Below are 21,543 nucleotides of genomic sequence, written 5' to 3'. Positions count from 1 at the left end.
CCCCTGCCTCCAATTGCCTGCTGCTGCTCTAGTAATCAGAGGGAGAAAAAGAAAAAGAAAGAAAAATAGATGATGATGTCACCAGTCTCCTCTTGCACCATCCTGATGGTGGAGATGAGTAGAGGGACATATGGCATGAGGAAGCCAGCCCCTTCGCCACTATCCTTTGTGGAGGCGGCAGGACATCATGCACGAAGGCGGGTGACCAGCCCATGATCAGGCATTTATCTACAGAGCCCCGCCCCTGGCCTCCATGTTATGGAGCCCTGCCCATCCACTTGTCCAGGACACCAAATAGGGTAGGTTCACAGCTGGAAAGAAGGTGCTATTACACTCCCCCCTTGCTCTTTTCTGAGGTTCTTCCCTCCAGGGTAAGCCCTATTAAACGAACCCTGGAGAAAGAGACAGCCCTGGCCTCCAGTTTGCCTTTCTGCCTGCAATGCTGTCCGTAAGTCTGTCACATTTCTGTCACCTTAAGACTTCCATGTAAGTCTGTCACATTTCTTTTCCAGATGTCTGACTCTAGAGAGGGGAGTCTCAGGTTATGCATCAACATTCCCTATTTCATGAATTCTAACACATTCTTAAGGTCACACCATTAAACAAAAAAGTCCCAATCTAGTTTAAATTCAGCCTAACTATATCTAGGGATAATTGAACACCTATGAGTTCAGCTTAGTTTCTTTTCACCAGTTGCAAATAGTAAGTTGGTCTGAGACTTCAGCTTTTGAAGGAGCTTCGAAGTAACTTTTTTAATTACTAAAATTAATAAATTACCTCCTTTGGGGGGTATTGTCATGGGGTCCCTTGAATTCGACAAAGAATAACCTCAGCATGCCTTAAACCAATCATGGAACCAATGTCTGAATCTGAGACAAACTGGGAGAATTTTGGCAAGGTACTGTATAAGTGGGTGACTTTAGGAGAATGTGAATAAGCGGCCATTACAGGAAGCCATAACCTTGAAGGTAATAAAAGCTTTTAATACAAACTTGGTATTTTGCAGGTAGTGCTGTGTGCTTTCCAAAAGCCTCTCCACAATGATAAGTGCCGGGAACTGGCATTTTGTAAGTAATTCAATTAAGGGAAAAATCCAACATGCCATAAGCGGTGTTACAGTTGCTTCCTGCATAGGTAAAATGTCAAATGGGAATCAAATGCTGGTATTTTCAGAGGGCAGTTGTGTGGGACTGCACTAGAACAGCTAGCTTTGAATAGAGTAGCATCCAATGGTACCTTAGAGACCAACAACATTGCAGGGTGTAACCTTTTGAGAATCAAAGCTTCCTCCGGCAGTTCTCTCCCACCTTGTTTAATCTGCCACCTATTCTCTTGGACACACGTGAAGTTATCTTCCTACTTGAATGAGAATATTGGTCCATCAAGATATGTACTGCCAGTTCAGACTGTCAGTGGCTCTCTAGCGTCTCGGGTAGAAGTCTTTCACATCACCTATTGAGCCAGAGGCCCTCTCCAACTTCCTCTGCAGCTGCCTCCAGTTAATGAAAATGTATGTAAGTCCTCATAACTGGCAATCTAAATTGGGGAAGGGGTCAGTACAGATAACTACATTATATGAATAGTTAGATTTGAGTCCTGAAGCTCCTTAGAAACCTCCCTTTGTCAGAAATTATTCTTGTGAGTAGTCATGTTGATCTGAAGCAGGAGAACAAAGTTCAACTCCAGGAGCACCTTTAAGACTAACAAAGCTTTATTAAAGGTTTCAGCTTTCCAGTTCATGTATACTTCTTTAGATACATGGAAATGGAAGTTACCAGTCCATACATATAGGTAGAGGGTGAGGAGCATATTAGCATAAGCATAAAAAAGAGTGTTTAAGAGATTCAAGGACAAAATTAGAACAACAGGCTTGGTTTATATGGTCACTATTGGGGGGGGGGTTAATTCTAAGGAAATATTTGCCACTGTTGGAATTGCAATCAGCAAGTAATCTGGTGAAGTCAGCCTTGAAGGACTGTTGTTAAGCTGTTTAAACAGCTGAGACCTGTGCATCAAGTGGTCACAGTTGAGGTTGCAATGGAAAAACTCCAAGCACGTGTCCTGGGGATTCCTTTGTTTAAACTGGGCTCTCGCCCATTTCCTCTTTCTTCAGAAAGAAGAAGCGAGTTTGTGTGCTCTGAATCAAATAGGAGACTCCATTAGACGCTGTGCTGGCATGTAGGCAAGTCTGCTTGAGCCAGCCAGAGGGGCTTGCAATGTGTTTTGTTTGTAACAATTTTTTGCTTTTGTACTCTGCTTCAGTAAGGAGGCTGATGCAGATGATAGATTTCTGTAAACAATATTTCCAGTAAAGATTATCTCTCTTTTAAACTTCAAAGCGCTGCAACTAATAACTGCATATTTTTAAAACACTCTGTTACTCTCTAGCTCTAATTTCTTGGAGGGACCTAGGACCAAGTCTAATCTAAAAGTCTCAACAGTCATGTACCCTGTATGGACTGGTAGCTTCCAGTTCAATGTATCTGAAGAAGTGTTCATGTTCCCAGAAGCTTATCAGCCTTTTTTTACCTTTTTACCCCTGAAACATTCTCCAGGTTTCAAGAAACCTTGGAAGTGGTGCGATTATGCAGAATATGGTTGGGAAGCATAGCTGTGTACATGTATCCTGCAGTTCAGTCCTCTTTTTTTTTGACAAAGTTTTGGATAAGAAACTTGGATATTTAAACTCCCACCCCCCAAAAAATCAGTTTGGATGGATGCTTATGTAAGATTAAGAAACTGAAGCTTCATCCCAACAAGACAGAAGAATTGACCCAGGAATTTATGTGTCACCTGTTCAGAATGGGACTGTACTCTTATTGAGTAGGTTTGTAGCATGGGGGCTCCTCTTCTTGTGCTTATAGCTGATCCCAGGGAGACTGTAGTAACCCTGAACTGGTGCTTGGAGGCAATTTTAGAGGGAGTACAGTTTAATAAAATGAAGGTCAGTCCTGAAAGGGTGAAAGGTCTGCTGTTGGGTGGAAGGTTTGACCTTAGACTTAAGGTATTGCACATCTGGATGGGACTGAGCTTCCTTTGAAGGGACATCCCTGTAGTCTGGGGCTGCTCCTGGACTCAGCCCACAGCAAGATAAACAGGTGGCAGCTGTGGCCAGAAGTGTCTTTTAACAGCATCAGCTGGTGAACCAGTGCAGCCTTTTATGGGCCAAAAAAGTTGTGCATGTCCTGGTTATATCTAGATTATATTACTGCTATGTTGTCTATGTATACCTTGAGATGCACTTGAAAGCTTCATTTGGTATATAATGCTGCAACCAGGATGGTGACTGGAGTGGGTCAAAGGGACCATATCACTCCAGTCTTGGCCCACCTACACTGACTCCCAGTTTGTTTTCAAGCACAATTCAAAGTGATGGCATTGACTTTTAAATATTTATATAGTTTGATATCAATATAGTTTAAAAAAAAACTGTAGTCCATTATAAACCTACCTGACCACTGTGGTCATATCCTGCTTTGGGTGCATCTGCCTCCTGAGATTAGTCAGGTGACAATCTGAAAGACAGCCTTTGCAATCATGGCAACAAAATTCTGGAACTGTTTTCCCAGGGAGTCTTGTCTGTCTCCTTTTCCTGCCATCTTCCACCAGCAGATAAGGGCTTCTTGTTGTTCATTCGGTGTTCCCTCAATGATCTCTCCTTCCTGCCCAGCTGTTGTTTTTATTTTGTATGTGTATTTCAAGTTTGGTTTTATGTTAATGATGTGTTTTGCTGGTTTTAATGAATTTTAAGGTATTTAAATGTTTATGTTCTAAGTTATGTTCTAACTTTGGTGGCCCTTATGAGGGCAGAACAGTTGGGTATAGATTTTGTAAAATAAATAAATTCACTGGGTATCAGTGGATGGGTAATATATCTGAGGTGTTTTAAAGGAAGAGAAAAAACTCAATGCACATTATTGGAATTACATTTGTAGGTGCTGTTTTACAAAAACAGTGCTTCTTTGTTACATCCCAAACTACAGTAACTACATTATCAAGGTTTTTTTTTAATGCACATACAAAGACATAAAATTGTGCTCTTAGCTTACTTGTGAAAACGCACCTAGAGGATAACAACCACAACCATAAAAGAAGAACACACTTTCTTTTAATGGGATATTTTCTAATGCAGGATTCAAATGATGGACTGAAGTGTATCCAAGGTTGGCATCTTTTGATCTTAAAAATGTATAGCACACAATGTAGGCACTGGCAGAAGATTGTGCTATCAATTCCGCAATATACCTTCCATCTAACTTGGTATTATTTCACTGATTATATTAAATTTGGGGTGGGGTGGGGAGAGAGACCATTATGCTTCCTATGTTTGTTCCCTTCGTTTGTTACTATTACTTCCCAAAGATATCCCAGTTTATTCATGAAACAAAGAGGATTAATTTTTCATCCTGACATGGAGTTGGAATTATGTCCAGAGATCTTTGCATATTGAAGAGAGCCAACAGAGTGACATTCACAGTTTCCGCTCCAGCATAAGAAGGAAGCCAACTCTGTTGCTCAGCATGAACGTTCTTTGCACCAATAATGTAATTAGCTCTAAGATCCGTGCAAGCTAAATACAACTTTCTCGGAATCAGCCAAAAAGAATCCTATCAATGATAGTAGCTGTTGGACTGGCCTCTATACGTTACTTTCTTTAGCTGCCAGGATCCTGGTATGAATGCTTTCAGATTTCAAAACAATGCTTGCTGTATTGTTGTGCAGATTATTTTTGTGTTTCTAGCGTCTCACTGGGTTGTAACAGGAAATGAAGCTCAAAATTCTGTTTCCAATTACATTGCCTCACAGCAGGTAAGCTCTGGCTGGGGCAGGTATAATCATCAAATCACCTGCCAAGAGGGCATGCAGGCATTCCGCTTGCATGTTATGTGGAGACAAACAGCAGGGATGATGGCATTCAATAGAATAATCAGAGATAATAATATCACATATTTTTAGGTGAAAGAGTGAGTAAAAACAGAAATAATCAGGGGACTGAAACCTACATTTGTCAAGAATGTGGTAAGCCCTGCATTTATGGGACTCCCGCTGACAGGGGTAAGGAGGCTATCGGATGATGGGCTTTATTGGAAAGGGCCTTGGCCTTCAACCTGAGAGAGATACGGGCAACTCTGCCTTGCCTGCTGTCTCTCTTTATGGTTTGCCATTCAAAACTCAGGTGGCTAAAACCAAGGATGGAAAGGACAGAAGGCAAAATCATGAGGTGCAATAACAATTTAAATTACGGCTGACTAAATTACTATAGCACAACTGGCTTTGCTGTTTGCATTTAATTCATTTTTTCCCATTTATGCTCTGCCCTTCCCCCGAAGCTCAAGGCAGCATATCTGTTTATTAATTTATGGCAGAAAGTTGAATACAAATAATAAAAATTCAGGTACAGGAAACTGAAACACTTTCACCTGTTTAGGACTTTTGTTAATAAAGATAACAGAGATGCCTTTAAGACTCACACATTTACTTTGAACATATGAAATTTCCTTATCCCAAATCAGGCAACAGATCTGTCTGCTTCTGACTGGCAATTACTCTCTGGAATCTCACTTATTCACACCACCTACTGTGTATGGATAAATTGCTGTCAAGTACAACCAGGGATGTGCACAGAAAATAAAATGGCACTTTTCAGGTTCAGACCAATTTGATTAATCCAAATTCGATTCATCCAAATAACCAGTTCAGATCAGAGACCTGGGTTCAGACAAATCAATTCAACATCATTATTAACTAGGGTGCAATTAGAGCAAGTAGAAAACTTTCCCCTTTTGTCTATTCCATGGTCAGGGGCACCGAGGCAGAGGCACCAAATCTTCAGCATAGTTGCTGCTCTCTTCAAAAAAATCTTTAAGTTTCAAAAAGATTGGGCCAGGGGGTCCAATTCTATGTGCATGCAAACAGGGTGGCCTTATCTGGCCTCCATTGTTTGTTGTGGTGGGGGGAAAAGGCAAGGCCAGAGAATCACACACAAGAAAAAGAGTTGGTTCTTATATGCTGCTTTTCTCTACCCGAAGGAGTCTCAAAATGGCTTACAGTTGCCTTCCCTTTCTTCTCCCCACAACAGGCATCCTGTGGTGTATGTGAGGCTGAAAGAGCCCAGTCAGAACAGCTTTATCAGTGCTGTGGTGAGCCCAAGGTCACCCAGATTGTTTCATGTAGGAGAGTGGGAAATCAAACCTGGCTGGCCAGATTAGAAGTCTGCACTTCTAACCACTACACCAAGCTGGCTCATAGCACCATCTGTAAACCGCTCCGTGGGAGTGGTAGTAATAAAGCAGTAAGGGCAATGTGGGAGGAGAAAGGGGCGGGGTGAGTCCAGGATAAAAACTCGGAGGGGCCAATCAAGAGCCGTGAATCGGCTCAGTGTCAGTCCGGGAGGTAAGGGGGCTGGTGGAAGAGCGTCACTGGGAAAGGAGCTCCTTTCCCACCTCCAAAACTGGGGGGGAAGGGGGAGGAAAGGCTTCCGCGCGGCGAAAGGAGCAGGCCCACCACGTCAGAGACGTGGCGGCCCTGCTCCTTTCGCCACGCCGAAGCCGGGACATCGGTGGAGGTGGGGAAGGTTTCACCACGACGGGCTTCGGGTCCTCAGGGGGGTGGGAGGAAAGGCTTTGAGCTAGCTGTATTTGGGCTACAGCGGGCCTTAAACCTAGTAGGCTATAATGGAGCATCCAAATCGCTGAATCACATCCAAATTACCCAACTGATAGTGCTGATGATGTTGGTTTAGAGTATAGGGGTAGATTATTTGGCTTGGATAAATCCAAAAAGGACCCAAATCAGCATTGATTCAGGTACTTTTAGGCTTATATGTACTGAATCGCCATCCCTAGCTACAACCAATTTATGCCAAACATAACATTATTATTTCCAAGCAAGTGAGAAGCAAAGGCAATTTGTCATTGCCTTCCTCTGCAGAAGTCTTCCTTGGTGGCATCCCATCCTAATACTGACTCTACTTAGCTTTCCAGATCTAATGAGATTGGGCTATGCCATGCAACTTTCCCACCCATAGCACCTACCATGTAATCCTTTTAACTGAAGATGTCCAGGGCAGCTGGGTGGCTCTTGTTCACAACAAGATGCTGGACTGGATGAACCATTGTTCTGATTGAGCAAGTCTCTACTTATGTGGACACAGTCCAGAATGCCTCTTTGAATCCATATGATTACCATTATTATTGAATGAGTCTCCAAATGAGGCTCAAAGTGTAATGGCAAACAAGGCAACGTGGCTTCCCCTTAAGGAGAGTTCACAGGGAACTCTCTGATTTATGAGACAAGCAGGCTTTTCCAGTGGGAAATTAGATACCTGTATGTCTGCAAGATCTTGTTGACAGGCCATCGCTAGCTTTCTCTACATAATGACCTGACTGCTTTCAGATTGTTTCATGCCAACTCAACATTCAAAAGGAAAGCCAAGCAACCAAACAAGCCTGCAAACTACAAAGGACCAAAAGTTGCAAAACTCTATTACACATCTGCTAAGTATAATCTGGGCAAACTTTCAAGCACCAAACTCAGGATTTTAATCAAGTGACAGTCTTCTTATTATATATTATTATGCCACAGATTCAGTGGATATGGCACTTTACAGAATTACAGAAGGGAAAAAAAGACACATTGCTGTCATGAGCAACTTGTAATCCAGACACTGAAAATGGGCAGACAGCTATTGACAGGGAAGAGAAAGTCTTAGATGGGAGAAGGGATAAATGCCAGCAAGTGCAGCTAAACATAGTTATGTTGTATTTTGGGGGAGCAGTGGAAGAAATGAAGGGGTAAGTCCAAGGCTTCATTATAAAATTGGCTCTGAAGTAGCCTTTGACAGAAGAGTCAGAAACCTTAATCCACTATTAAAAGCTTGTACCGTTCTACATACATTGAGACATTACACCTTCATGTCTTGCCTTCATATATGCATGCATGCATGCATACAGGTCACAGGGCCCTATGCGGCCCCAAATGTTTCCATATAGGATTTGAAATCCCAATTGGGAGAATACCACAAAAAGCAGAGTCCCAATCACATGTCCAACATTTTAGTATATGGATTCATATTTAACCTACAATTTCCACACACCCCTTTCATGCCATTTCTCCTGGTCCCTTTTTCCCCAAGAACAGTATTTTGGGGAGGGATCCATGGGCTGCACTGGGTCAGGGGAGACAGAAAAGTTCCAGTCTGCTGGTGGAAAATTTAGTCTGGATCCAAACCTTATCTGTGCAAACGTAGGCTATTCTGCACATGTTCCTCTGAATGCAAAGACATCCAGATATGAAGCAGCAGGAACAGTTTTTCTCCTCTCTACAAAGTCTATGTATTTTGAATAACTGGGGGGGTTAGAGGTGAAAAGTAATTTTATTTTACTTGTGTTATTTATAGATTCAAATAGGTAGCCGTGTTGGTCTGAAGTAGCACAATAAAATCAGAGTCCAGTAGCACCTTTATGACCAAGGAAGATTTATTCAGGGTATGAGCTTTCGAGTGTCTGATGAAGAGGGCTTGCACTCGAAAGCTCACGCCCTGAATAAATCTTGGTTGGTCTTAAAGGTGCTACTGGACTCTGATTTTATTGTGTTATTTATAGTTTGCCATTCTTTCTGAGACTCAGGGTGGATTATGCTTTGTAAGTCAAGGCAATCAATGGGATAGGACATGCAATGCAATAAGATTAGGGCTGTGGACATTAAAACCAAATGAAATCTAGGAGAAAGCTGAAGCAAGCAAAAGTATTAACTCAGTAAATTAAACAATGCAAAAACATGTAACAACAACAGAAGTGTAGTCCAGTCTCATTCCTTTTATTAAATCATTCTTCATGAACCATTATATTATTATAAAACCTATTATTTAAAAAAATCATTTCTGAATAATTCAGATTTGCATATTTTGTGAAATGTCAGGAGCATGGGAGACTTTTAGACCTCATAAAGGCAGGCAATGCCATAAAGGCAGGAGCCACAACAGAGAATGCACATGTATGAGCTGTTGTTGATACTGCCATTTGCCAGGTGGCCCTTGCAGAAGGCCCTGCTAAGATGAGTGAAACTTTCATAGCAGAGCATAGATATGACAGTCAGATGTCATGACAGGTTTTCTACATATGTCCAATCCCTTGATTCAAACTTTGTAACTGATGGGCAGTCAGCGGACTAAATGCAGCATGGGGCTAATTTGTTGAGGTAGGTACCAGAGATTATTCTGGAAGCTGCTTGTTTGAACTCCTTCCCCTCCCATTCTGAGACCTCTCAGGGACTGCAAGAGCAACAGTAGAGGGTAGTAGGTTTTGGCGGGGGAGTGAGAGCTGATGAGATGGAATAAGGTATAATGGAATAGAATGAGAGATAGAACTGCACTCTGTTGACACCCACAGGATGACATCTGGACTCCAAGAGCAACTCTCTCAGTTGATTCTGTGGACAGTGTTTGGAACCAGTCCAGAACACATCCCCTGATACCTATTTCTGCCTTGAAATGCCTCAGCAAGGTATAATTGTCCATTGTATCAAAGTCTGCAGATAAGTCCAATAGGAGCAACAATGAAGTATGGCCTTTGTCTACAATCAGACAGAGATTATCAACCAAAGTCACCAGGACTCTCTTTATCCCGTAGGTCAGTGTGAAGCCAGTCTGAAAAGTATCCATAGCAAATAAGTCATTCAAGAAGACCTTGAGTTGGTCAGTTACTTCTTTCTCAATCACTTTACCTATTAAGGTTAGATTGGAGACTGGGTGATAATTGGTCACATCAGTTTTTAGCAGGGAACTGCTTTGTTTAAAAAAAGTAGATAGATAACCGCCTCTTTGAGAAGCTGAGGGTTGATGCCCTCAGTTAGTGATTGATCTATGATGGACAGCAAAGGCTGATTCATATGGTCTTTGAATGATTTTAGCAGCCAGGGTGGGCAAGGATCCAGGGCATAAGAAGGGGTCTTCATGGATCCCAATGTCCTGTCAACATCCATTATAGTTATCGGGTCAAAATATTTGAAAAACAGACCAGGCTATGTACTGTACATTTCTTCTGCCTGACCTGTGTTATAACCAGCATCCAAGTCAGCACATAATCACCATATTTGATCAGAAAACAGAATTTTAAAAATTGGAAATGCAAAAATTGTCACAATTGTATGTTCCTAAGTCAATACAGGCTCAGGTTTTAGAGTCAACAGATGCTGAAATATCAAACAACTGGGATAATCACAAGCTGTTGCTGTTATTGTTGTTGTTATCATTATTATTAACATTTGTTATCTGCCCTTTCTCTCAGCTGAGATAACAATAGCAAAGCACTTTTGGCATTTTTTATCTGGATAGCAAGGAGCCTAAAATATTGCTATTGAGTTTCCTGAGTTTCAAAAAACAGATCTTGTTTTTTGTTATGGGTCCCCCCTCCCCATGATTCTGACATTCTTTGGATCTATTATTCCCTATAGAGAATCTTTTCACGGAATCAAGGACTGTTTTTAAAGGTACTGGCTCCAAAATTGTAGGAGAGCTGCTGGTGCCCATCCTCTAAATTTCCCCCACACACATACACACCAATTTCACATGAATGGGAATAAATAGTCCAATTCTATGGGTTCTTCAACAAGGTACCCCCACCAATCATCCATTGATTCCTACGAGGTGAATATAAAATCCAAGAATCAATGCCAATTTAAAACCTGAGCGTCTTCCAAGCTACAACTAAGAACCCTGTTGCAAGTCCAGCAAATGTAAAATCAGAAAATCCAGTCAATGTATAATTTGAGACTCTACAGCCATATCAAATCCCAGAATCCACTACAAAATGCAAACCTGATAACAAGCAACTTGAACAAAAAACACAACTTTGCAAGGTCAACAACAATAATTTAAAAGACATAATCTAAAGACAAATCATCCTGGGAAGACATAGACACTGCTAAGTGCAGGAAGACACAGATTCCGCTCTCCTCAAATAAGGAAGGAAGGAAGGAAGGAAGGAAGGAGGGAAGGAAGGAAGGAAGGAAGGAAGGAAGGAAGGAAGGAAGGAAGGAAGGAAGGAAGGAAGGAAGGAAGGAAGGAAGGAAGGAAGGAAGGAAGGAAGGAAGGAAGGAAGGAAGGGGCAGATAGGAGAGAGAGAGAGAAATTGAGGAAGGAAGGAAAGAAGGAAGGAAGGAAGGAAGGAAAGAAGGAAAGAAGGAAAGAAGGAAAGAAGGAAAGAAAACTTATTGACTTGACTGATTCCATGAACCTCCAAGTGCTGTCTCCCAATTAATAATGAATATTTCAAGGATTCTTCAGGACACATTTAACAATATCCCAGAGGATCCTGAATACCATCCAAAGACCCAGTATATGAAAAAAACCAATAAAATATTGTAGATAAATATTTAATTGTGAATGTATCTGAATGCACATCCTAATGTCCCCCAAAGATTCTGGAATCCAGTAGGATTTCTGGGCAGACTGTGTTTGTTTGGGGGTGGGGGATAATATTTTGTATTTTTTCTGCTCCATATGGCATATCTGTATACATGGAAAAGAAAAATCAGTGAAATAACGCCCCTATATTTTTTCATTCTGAGCCCATGAAGATTTTCCTTTTCTTAAAAAGTAACTGTTTCTCAGGTGCTGTGTGGCTGCTAGAAATACTTGAATGCACTTGTATGCAAAGGCAGTCTAGTTTGGCTCACAGTTTGCACTGGCAGTCTGCAGAAAGTAAAGGACACATGGAAGATAATAGCTACTCTCTTCCTCAGCCACTTGTGTGGTAAGAGTAATTCAATGTCTAAGGAACTGTCCTACTTATGATTTTATAAACAATGCTGAGTATTTTGGGAGGTCCAGCAAGTATTTTAAAAAATGTCTTTCGATTATTCTGCATGTAAACTATCACTCCTAAGTCAAAATCCATGAGCACAAATGAGGGAATTTCAGGAACATTGCTATATAAGAGCAGTGAGCTCTGAAATATGGAGTCCCGCACTTGTCAATAAAAGCCATAATCTTCTAGAAATATATCTTCTGAAGCAACTATTTCAAGACCCTTTGGAGGGCTCTCCAAGTTAGTACTGACAAGTGCTTTATGGCTTTCAACTGAAACTCACCTCTGGAGAACAAAGGTTGATGTTGTTTCACTATATAATGAAGATTTTTCCTCTTAGAAAATCAACCAGGCATTTTACATTTCATAAATAAACCTTTTCAGGGGACCAGTTTAAGGCTTATCCTCTTCTTGATTTTAAAGTCTTCTTGAGCACTTCTAACTTCCACTTTAACGTAGGACCTTCTGTAAGTTGAAATTCTATACCAGAGAGAACTGTGCCATTGAGTAGGTATGTCATGCTAAGGCAATTATACTTTATTCCACCCTTTCTCCAAGGAATTCAAGGCAGTAAACATGGATTTTGATTCCTGTGTTTTATCCTCACAATCAGTTCATCAGGTAGGTTCAGCAGACAGAGTGAGTAGAAGCTGTATAATTAGAGGTTTGTTCCCAGGTCTCTTAGTCTTAGGAACATGCAAAAGTGCTGGTACTGCAACCAACTAATAATTACCCCAACAAGGGTCTTTCAAGGCAAGGGAGACATTTGCTGTTGCCTTCCTCTGTGGAGTCTTCCTTGGGTCTTCCAACTACTGACCCTGCTTACCTCCCAAGCTCTGATGAGATCAGGCTATACCATGCTGCCTCCCATCCCAAATCATCTCACTATATTGGCTCTCAATCAAGTGTGTGGAAGGATGAAGCAGCATGATTTGACTAAGGCCACCTAGTAATCTAAGAGCCTCTTGTGGTGCAGAGTGGTTAGGCAGCCGTCTGAAAGCTTTGCCCATGAGGCTGGGAGTTCAATCCCAGCAGCCGGTTCAAGGTTGACTCAGCCTTCCATCCTTCCGAGGTCAGTAAAATGAGTACCCAGCTTGCTGGGGGGTAAATGGTAATGACTGGGGAAGGCACTGGCAAACCACCCCGTATTGAGTCTGCCATGAAAACGCTAGAGGGCGTCACCCCAAGGGTCAGACATGACCCAGTGCTTGCACAGGGGATACCTTTACCTTTACCTTTACCTTTACCTAGTAATCTGGTGGCAGAAATGACATCTGGGCCAGAAACATGGTGCTTAGTTGCTCAGTTCCTAAGCCATTATACTGCAACAGGTTCTACTGTTAGAATGATTTTTCTACAAAGGAATAGCATCCCAAAAAAATTTTGTTTTGTTTTTCTGATTGTGTATGCATAGGCATTGAGTTCAATGAAGCAGGATACGTGTGAAAAAAAGCAGCCATCTGATAACATATGGGGGGAAATGCACATAAAATCAGAAGATCAGCACAAAAATATTGCTGGTGTCAGTTCTTTGCAAATGTAATTACAATTATTGTTGTATGCAATCTCTGGCTTTAGTCATGTGAAACCTCTTTCTGCAATCTGGTCCATGGATCCATATGGTATCCTGCAGATCTGAATGATGTGCATAGATACATGGAACACACACCAATGTGGAGCCTGTTCTAAGACTGGCATTCATTTGATTAATCCAAGAAATGACACTAGGATGTCTGGGGTACTATACTGTTACCGAAGTCTCATGTAGAATGCCTTGCAGTTGATCAATATCCATTCTCTTTTCTAAGGCAATGCAATAAACCATGTAGAAAGAAGTACATTGACATTTTGAAGCAAAACAAGTCCCAACAAAGCATTAAGACTATCTAAAAATGCTCAGAATTTCTTCCAAGCCTGAATGCATCAAACGGTTAACTGAGCAAAGTGAAGGGACTAAATTAGGGGCCTATATCTCTATGCATTTGCTTGACTATTGTACTGCAGCAATTATGACAATTGCAAGCACAAATAATAAGGCATCTGCGTGTGCCAATGGATGTGCCTAAAAGCAAGCAAGACTACAAGAGGGAAATGTGCTTTTTCACAGATTTTCCTTGGATTCATGAATATTCTTACTCTGAAGGCAAGTTGTCTGATGTGATGGCCTTAAAAAACATGGATCATTAAGCCCAGAAATTATTTTAATGGCGTTTGCTTCAGATGTTAAGAAGACAAGTCTAAAATGGGATTCTCTCTTAAGCTATCCTCTGTGCATTGTGAGAAACTAGAGCTGAGTCTCGAAGAAAATACATTAAAAATATCTCTTTCTTTGGACTCTCATAAATAAAACATAAGGGGGTTTGTGGATCAGGATTCTCTCTCCCTTCAGGCCACTGCTTTGAATGCTTCAGAGCAATACAAACAGTATCGCATGACATGCACCAAGGAAGGGGAAAAATGGAAGTCTGGGTCCATTCCAGCTCAAATGAGAAAGCACCAGAAGTTATTTCAAATATCTCATTTCACCCCACCCCATTCCCATTTTCATTTACCTTCTTTCCTGTGCAAATCAAACCTATCAATATATCTCTCAACAATCAAGGTGCCATGAAGACTAAGTGAACGTATGCCTACAAACTTGGGTATCCCCTCACCTGGTTTGCAGTAAAATATGAAACATGTTTTCGAATAAGGTGGCTAGGGAGGGTGTGGAAGCAGGATATGTGGGCAAAGGAACAGGTGGGTGAGTGAATGAGGAACCACCATAGCCATCAACTCACTACTACTGGATGAGCCACAGAGAGATGGAGGAGAATGGAGTTACCACTCTCACCACCATGTGACTTGTGAAAGGGTGGCAGTGGAGGCAGACCAAAGGGCAGAAGGACAAGAAAAGAGCTCCCACCACTACCTCCCTTGACTGCCCCCTTGGTTGCCAACTGTGCAACTGAGGGACAGCAATGGAAGCAAATTGATGGAAGGGCGAGAAAAGAGGCACTGCCTTCCCTTCATTTACTACCTGACACTACATGACTTTCAGCATTATTTGAGTGCTGATAAGTCTGCTTTACATATTGTATGTATGCGTATGTATGGATGTACTACACTCTGTGTACGTATTTCTAGATAAATGCCACAGAAATGGTCTATACAACATGTACATACAGGATACATGAATCTACAAAAAGAATTGTGAAATGTAAATAACCAAATAAAAGGCAAAGGTAAAGGTATCCTCTGTGCAAACACTGGGTCATGTCTGACCCTTGGGGTGATGCCTCTAGCATTTTCATGGCAGACTCAATATGGGGTGGTTTGACAGTGCCTTCCCCAGTCATTACCGTTTACCCCCCAGCAACCTGGGTACCCATTTTACCGACCTCGGAAGGATGGAAGGCTGAGTCAACCTTGAGCCGGCTGCTGGGATTGAACTCCCAGCCTCATGGGCAGACAGCTTCAGACAGCATTTCTGCTGCCTTACCACTCTGCACCACAAGAAGCTCAAATTTGACAACAAGACAAAGACAAATGAAAACAAATGACTAGTGGAAATATTTGCTTATTTGTGATAAATACTTTTGTATGTAGATTTAAGTAAGCCCCGAAGCACTCATTTCTGCTTCTCCCTCAATTTATGTTAAGGAAGTTCTTCTTGAGCTTCATGTTAAATGTGTATTCTTCCAATGTATATCAAAATTTGACATTTTGTAAATGTTTTTTCTCTGTTGGAGACAATAAAAGATCTGTTGTTGAAACAGCCAGCGTCTCCTGTGGGTTGGTAAAAAAGCAGGACTAAAGGGTGAACTTGGAAGCAGTTTTGATAAACATACCCTACACCACACCCCTCCAACACACACATCACTTAATGCAAGCTAGTTTGGTGTGATGATGAGTGTCAGAGCAGGAGCAAGGAAATGTGTATTCAAATCCGTAATCAGCCATGAAGATACCTGAGGATTTTAGGCCACTTTCTCTCCATTGGCTTCTTTCACAACACTGGCATGATGAGGATAAAATGGAGGGGAAAACTGTTAATGTTGCCCTGAGCTGCTTTAAAGAAAGGCAAGATAAAAAGAGAATCATTTTCCTGTTCAGTGATACCTTTGCTGTATGCATTCTTGGCATCTCTACTGAAGAAAGGACCTGTTATCAATTTTTTTAAATGAAAAAATCCTGTTCTTCCACCAAAGAACTCAAGAGTCAGGACAGCATGCAGTTCTCCTTTCCCCCAATTCATCCAAAAACTACCTTTTGAGAAATGTTAGGCTGAGCATTGCCTAGCAAACTACAAGACACTGTGGGGATATGAAGCCAGATATCTCAAATCCTATACTAGATTGGTAATATATGTTGACTGAAATTATCATTTGTATATATGGAATACACAGAATGATTGCAGAGTGTTGCTAAAATATCCACTCAGGCTTCATGTACTTATTTTAAGGAGAATAGTTATATGATGCCAGGGTTTGGTAATAAAAGAGGTCTAAATGCCCTATGAGGACTATTTACACACTGGGAACTTCACTGCCCCAGCTCCCATGCAGGAGCACAATTGGGGGGGGGGGGATGAGGTGCACCGGGCCAAATGCTCCCCCATGTGGGTGCAGGAGGGGGGGGGCAACCTGCCATGACTAAAACTCCAGCCTGCAGCCTGGCATGAAACCTCCTGTGTGTAACCGGTCAAGGTGCAATATCACAGAAATCACTACTTTCCCCAGTGTGATAGACCATAATTGCTTGTACACTCTGAAAGGCAGGCAGGCTAAGTATACAGCAGATAGGAAGAAGAAGAGTTGATTCTTATATGGTGGATAGGAGGGAGCAGAAGCAACTGTTTTGACTGCTCCATTAAAAGGCAGATCTGAATCAAATGTAAGAGATCTGTAATGATTCAGATTTTAGATGATATTAACTACATGAGAGACTGCAGGAGATCAAATTTCTGAACTCTCTTAATGGCTTTCATTTCATGGAAAAGAAGTTTCACTGTTTCCCGGAAATTGCAGCAAGTAGGGAAAAAGACTAGCTTGTAAACTCCTTTTTACATGGAAAGATGAGGGAAACTTACTTATAGAATGGGAAAAAGAGAGAGATTCTTTGAGTTTGTGGAGAACAGAAGGTATGTCTTGTCTCTTTTCTAGTCTTGTGCTTTTTGCCTGGCTGTTAATTTGACTGGAGCATTCGAGTCTGATCCCAAGCAATTTGCACATTTTCATTCTTGCATTACTTTCCCTGTTGCTCAATCTTCTCCCTTCCCCAGCAGTCTCAATAACACCCACCAGTAAAAAGGATTAACTTATAAAGACAATCCATCTTCTTCGTCCTTCTAAATTGCCCCCTTTTTGAATGAAATTCCTATATCTGCCTCCTATATAATTTGGTGAGACATCTAGAATTATGCAAGAGTAATTTCTGATTCCATTCAGTGTATCAAGCTCTTTTCCTCTCTTTATGTTGCCTGCTAAAAGCTTGGCTGGATAGAAAGGAAATTCATGTATTTTCCCCCTTGAGATGCTCAATCATCCCCCCCCCCTTGGCTCAGCTTTCATGCTCCGAATTGCCATATATGAGCCAGAAATGGTGGCCCAGCATTGATCTCATGCTTAAGGTTATGTTTTGCCATTTTGCAAATAAACATACTCCTGCTCAATTTAATTGGATTTCTACATAGAAATCAATGAGAGAACATAGTGCAGATGGAGAGAGAGGGATGGCTTCTTTTAAGCAGTTCATATATATGGTCATCTGTGGCCATTCTTCTTTCTAAATAATCTCTTGATTCAGAAATGCCTTGAAACCCTGCGTTTTTGACCTTACTAGATGGCTTTCTCCTTTTATCATTTTTTCGGTAAAGCCATGTATCAGACGAGTCATTTTAGAAACCCATTTCAGCCTTTGGGAGTTCTCAACTAAGGTCCCAAGCTGAATGAACCCCAAGCTGTGCCAAGCTGCCCTGCTATAATTTGGGCAATCATTGAACGGCATGCTCCATGTTATATACCATTCACTCATAATGAAGCCCGATGTAACTCAACATGACCTGGCAGGACCTCACACTTCAAGACAGCATGAATGAAACATTTCAAAACCGCCGACTGGATGAATCCCCCTGGTGGGATTAATTCTCTCACTGCTACTTGTCTTTGCGAAGATTTCCGGTTCAGAAAGGACAAATATGCAATTATAACTTATTATAAAGCACTAGAAAAACTCTGAGTAGCTCCAAATTGTTCCGCTTTCCAAGTTAACAGCCATCAGGCTTCCCCCATCAAATGTCAGCTGCTACAAAACTGTGACACACAGTCATTTTGGATAACAGATCATACTGCTTCCTGGGTAGGTGCCTTTTGTGCAGATTAAAAAAAAAACAAACCCTATTCCTTAACAAAACAGAATCCACTCATTTATGGGAGAAATACAACTGAAATTGCGGAATTCCACTGGGTTGCTAAGCAACCAACAGTTCCAGTGTCACTCGCTGGTGATCAATTCAAGTCATTCATCAAGGTCTAAAGCACCTTGCAAAGGAATCCCAATACAGTTTTTCCTCCGCCTCCCCCCCCCCTTTTGAGGAAAGCCACCGTGACTTCCTGCAGCACAGTCACACATTTGCTCTCAGAAGATAAACTTTGTAGATGTTCTTTTGATGAATGCAATATGTTAATTCATTATTCTTTAAAACCCTGCTAATGGGGAAAGCAATAATTAGCTACCCCATTCTAACACATGCAAGATAAACTGAAGTAATTAGTGCTGTTTTGCAGTAGTTCCTGTCCTGTCCCCATGGAGGAATATAAAAGAGAAGCTTTCTGATAGTGCTTACTGTCCACAAAAACTGATGATTCTTACCTAGTTTTTGTTAACTCTCCCCCCCCCCCCAGACAATTATGCCTGGTCCCTTAAACAAGACAAAGGCAAACAAAATGGCCGCATTTCGAACTGTGCTAACTAAACATAACATGCTTGCAAATAATCTTTTATTTATAGGGAGACTTGTCTCTGAGCTTTCTGGAGTAAATAGCAAGGCTATTATGTCTTCACTCATTTGCTTTAATTACAAATGTAGCACATGTTAAATGCCCGTAATAATTGCATTCCTTTGACTGACAACTACTGAGTCCCATGTAAAATCATAATCAGAAGGTGCACAATTAATGTGCAGTATCCTCATTTTCCCGTTTCACCCCGTTGTGAAAAATGCTGCTATTTGTATCTTGATGGAAGGCAGCTAGGCAATATAGCATTTCCAGTCATTAAGCTATGTGTTCTTTCCTTCTGGATCTTGCTTCTTCCACAAGATTAACGCTCTTTGTTGCAAAGGAAAGTTCTGCAATTAGTGGAACAGAATCACAGGATACAGCCTGGTGTTAATTGCTTACCAACCATGCTATTTGTCCATTAATGCACGCACATTTACCACCCCAAAGTACAATTTCAGTACACTGGTAATGAAGATGGACCCAAGAGGAATTTCTCCTGCACTTTAAGCCCATATTTTGTTTTCTATCACCCTCTTCTTGCCGTGATGCCTTTTACTTTACACTCATGCAAAATAGTGAACCACAGCTGATGACTTTTATTATATGTTTGGGGAGGGGGGACTAATTTTGGATAGCATTCCCGAATCTGACTTGCCCATTGGACAGATGGAAAGTATTCTAGTGTGACAAGCCTGTAGGGCCATGTGGCCAGCTTAATGATATGATCCACCACATGCTAATTAATTCATATAATATTATTTCTTTGTTTCAGCTCCTACTACAAAGTGGGGAGGTAGATGGGTTCAGAAGCAGTCAGAGACAGGGACGCATGGTGAAGACTTTCCTGTAGAATCACCGAGGGTTGGACACGACTGAATGGATAACATCATCATCAGATGGGTTCAAGCTGGCCCAGTAAATAGGTTCCTTTGTTGTCACTGCTACTATAAATCCTAGTACTTCCAATAAGCCATTTTGGTCCCAAAACACAGATAGGACATATGTAGTCATAGATCACTGCATTCTCCAAACCATTCCATAGAAATTCCGTAACCAGATTTGCACAGCAATTTCAACATGATCAGAGCAATTTCAACATGATCAGAGCTCTTAATGAACATTTATGTTTGGTCATTGATGTTTCACTGATTATTAATATGATCACAAAATCCCAAATGTGATGGAAGTGTGCTGAGGCTGAGATAAAATGGCTTTAGCTGTGAAGAGTTTTGGCTGCCTCATGATTCCAATGAACTTTCTTCCAATTCTTCAAACCATTCCAACTGCCTGCTGCCAACTTATTGCTGTGTTGCCTGCAGTTGACTAGTGCAGTTGACTAGTGGTCTTACAGTCTCTTTCCCTTCTTACAACCTTCCTGTAACCCTGGAACAAGAACTTTTGAAAGGCCACTCCAAGGTGAACCCTGTTAAATATAGTTGTTACATTTGAATGTGAGGAACATGAAAAATGCAACCAAGGACTTTGAATACTGCCAAAGCAGCATTTAAGATAAGATGATATAAATGTTGCCAATTGATAGGGTGGACCAGTAGGACAGACAACTTCTGAGTAGGGTTGCCAGGCTGAGCCTAGCAACCAGCAGGAGGGAAGGGGGTAGTGATCTGGGGGGGGGCACAGCACCAGTGTAATGATGTCACTTCCAAGAAATACCTGGAAGCAATGGTGGTAGCTCTAGGAAACACCAAAAATTTTATGAAGATTCCTAAAGCTTCAGCTGTTGCTTCTGCGTATTCATGGAATTGACATCATCAAGTAGGTGATACTGAGTTTTTAAAAAATTAAATTTATTTTCAGGGAACAGAAATTTGGGGGAGGAAATACCCTGCCCCCAACTGGGGATTTAGCAGCTCTATTTTCTGCAAGTGAAATCACTTTATATTCATTCATTTAATTTATATACCACCCTTCACTGGCCCACCTAATTAAGGGTGAGCTGTGCTGTCTGATACTGACAGTCCAGGGACTGAGAAGGAGAAAAAAGCCTTCCACTAAACCTCACTACTTCCCTTTACCCAGATATGCCAGGAATTGACCTGAGATCTTCTGTAACCAAAGTAGATGCTCCACCACGGAGCCATGGCTCCAACCTAGATTCAAACTAGTACTGCAGTCTCATATTCTGATCTCAAGATACATGAGCTAAAGGGGACTACCTGTCTGAACTAGGTTAGATCTCTGGACATTTTTTATCAGAAGCCAGTGCCATGGCTAGTACACAGCTACAGAAGTTCTTCATTCAGAAATCCTGGTCTGCCCATGGAGAACAGTGAGAGTAAGCATGAGTCATTCTTCCTGTTTTCACACTTCCTTTTTGGCATGCCTAGAAGCATTGTAGCATATTGTATTCTTTATTATGTACAACACCTCCATTTTTATTGCAATGTCCTCTACCTTTTTAAAGCCCCCTTTCTTTGTTATGGTATGTCAGAATTTAGATCGGGCTTTTTGTTTGCATTGTTTCCCAGTTTTGTTATCCTAGTTCTCCTGCACTGGAGATCTTGATTGGGACCTTTGCTGCCAGGTTGAATGGCTTTTCATGTTGTGTAATCCATCTTGAGTCTCATGGAGAAAGGCGAAGTATGAAAGGAAATGATGATGGCAATGATTAGGAGGCTCAATGGAACTGGGAATGCTTCATGATCGATGTGATGTTTCCTCTGTTTGTGATAGATATAGGTCTCAATATGTTTGTGTGAGATTCTCATTCTGGTCATTGAATGCTATTGTCTCTG

At 41.4% G+C, this 21,543-nt stretch overlaps 1 protein-coding gene across 10 annotated transcripts in view; it reads right to left on the bottom strand.

Annotated features, from left to right (window-relative positions):
* CHL1 (cell adhesion molecule L1 like) overlaps positions 1–21,543 on the bottom strand; it is a 305,295-nt gene that overhangs the window by 276,297 nt on the left and 7,455 nt on the right. The window lies entirely within an intron of this gene.

This window comes from Paroedura picta, chromosome 3 (genome assembly GCF_049243985.1).
Source record: "Paroedura picta isolate Pp20150507F chromosome 3, Ppicta_v3.0, whole genome shotgun sequence".
Classification (NCBI taxonomy): Eukaryota; Metazoa; Chordata; class Lepidosauria; order Squamata; family Gekkonidae; genus Paroedura; species Paroedura picta.
Note: the sequence above shows the minus strand (reverse complement) of the source record. Positions and strands in the feature narration are given on the sequence as shown.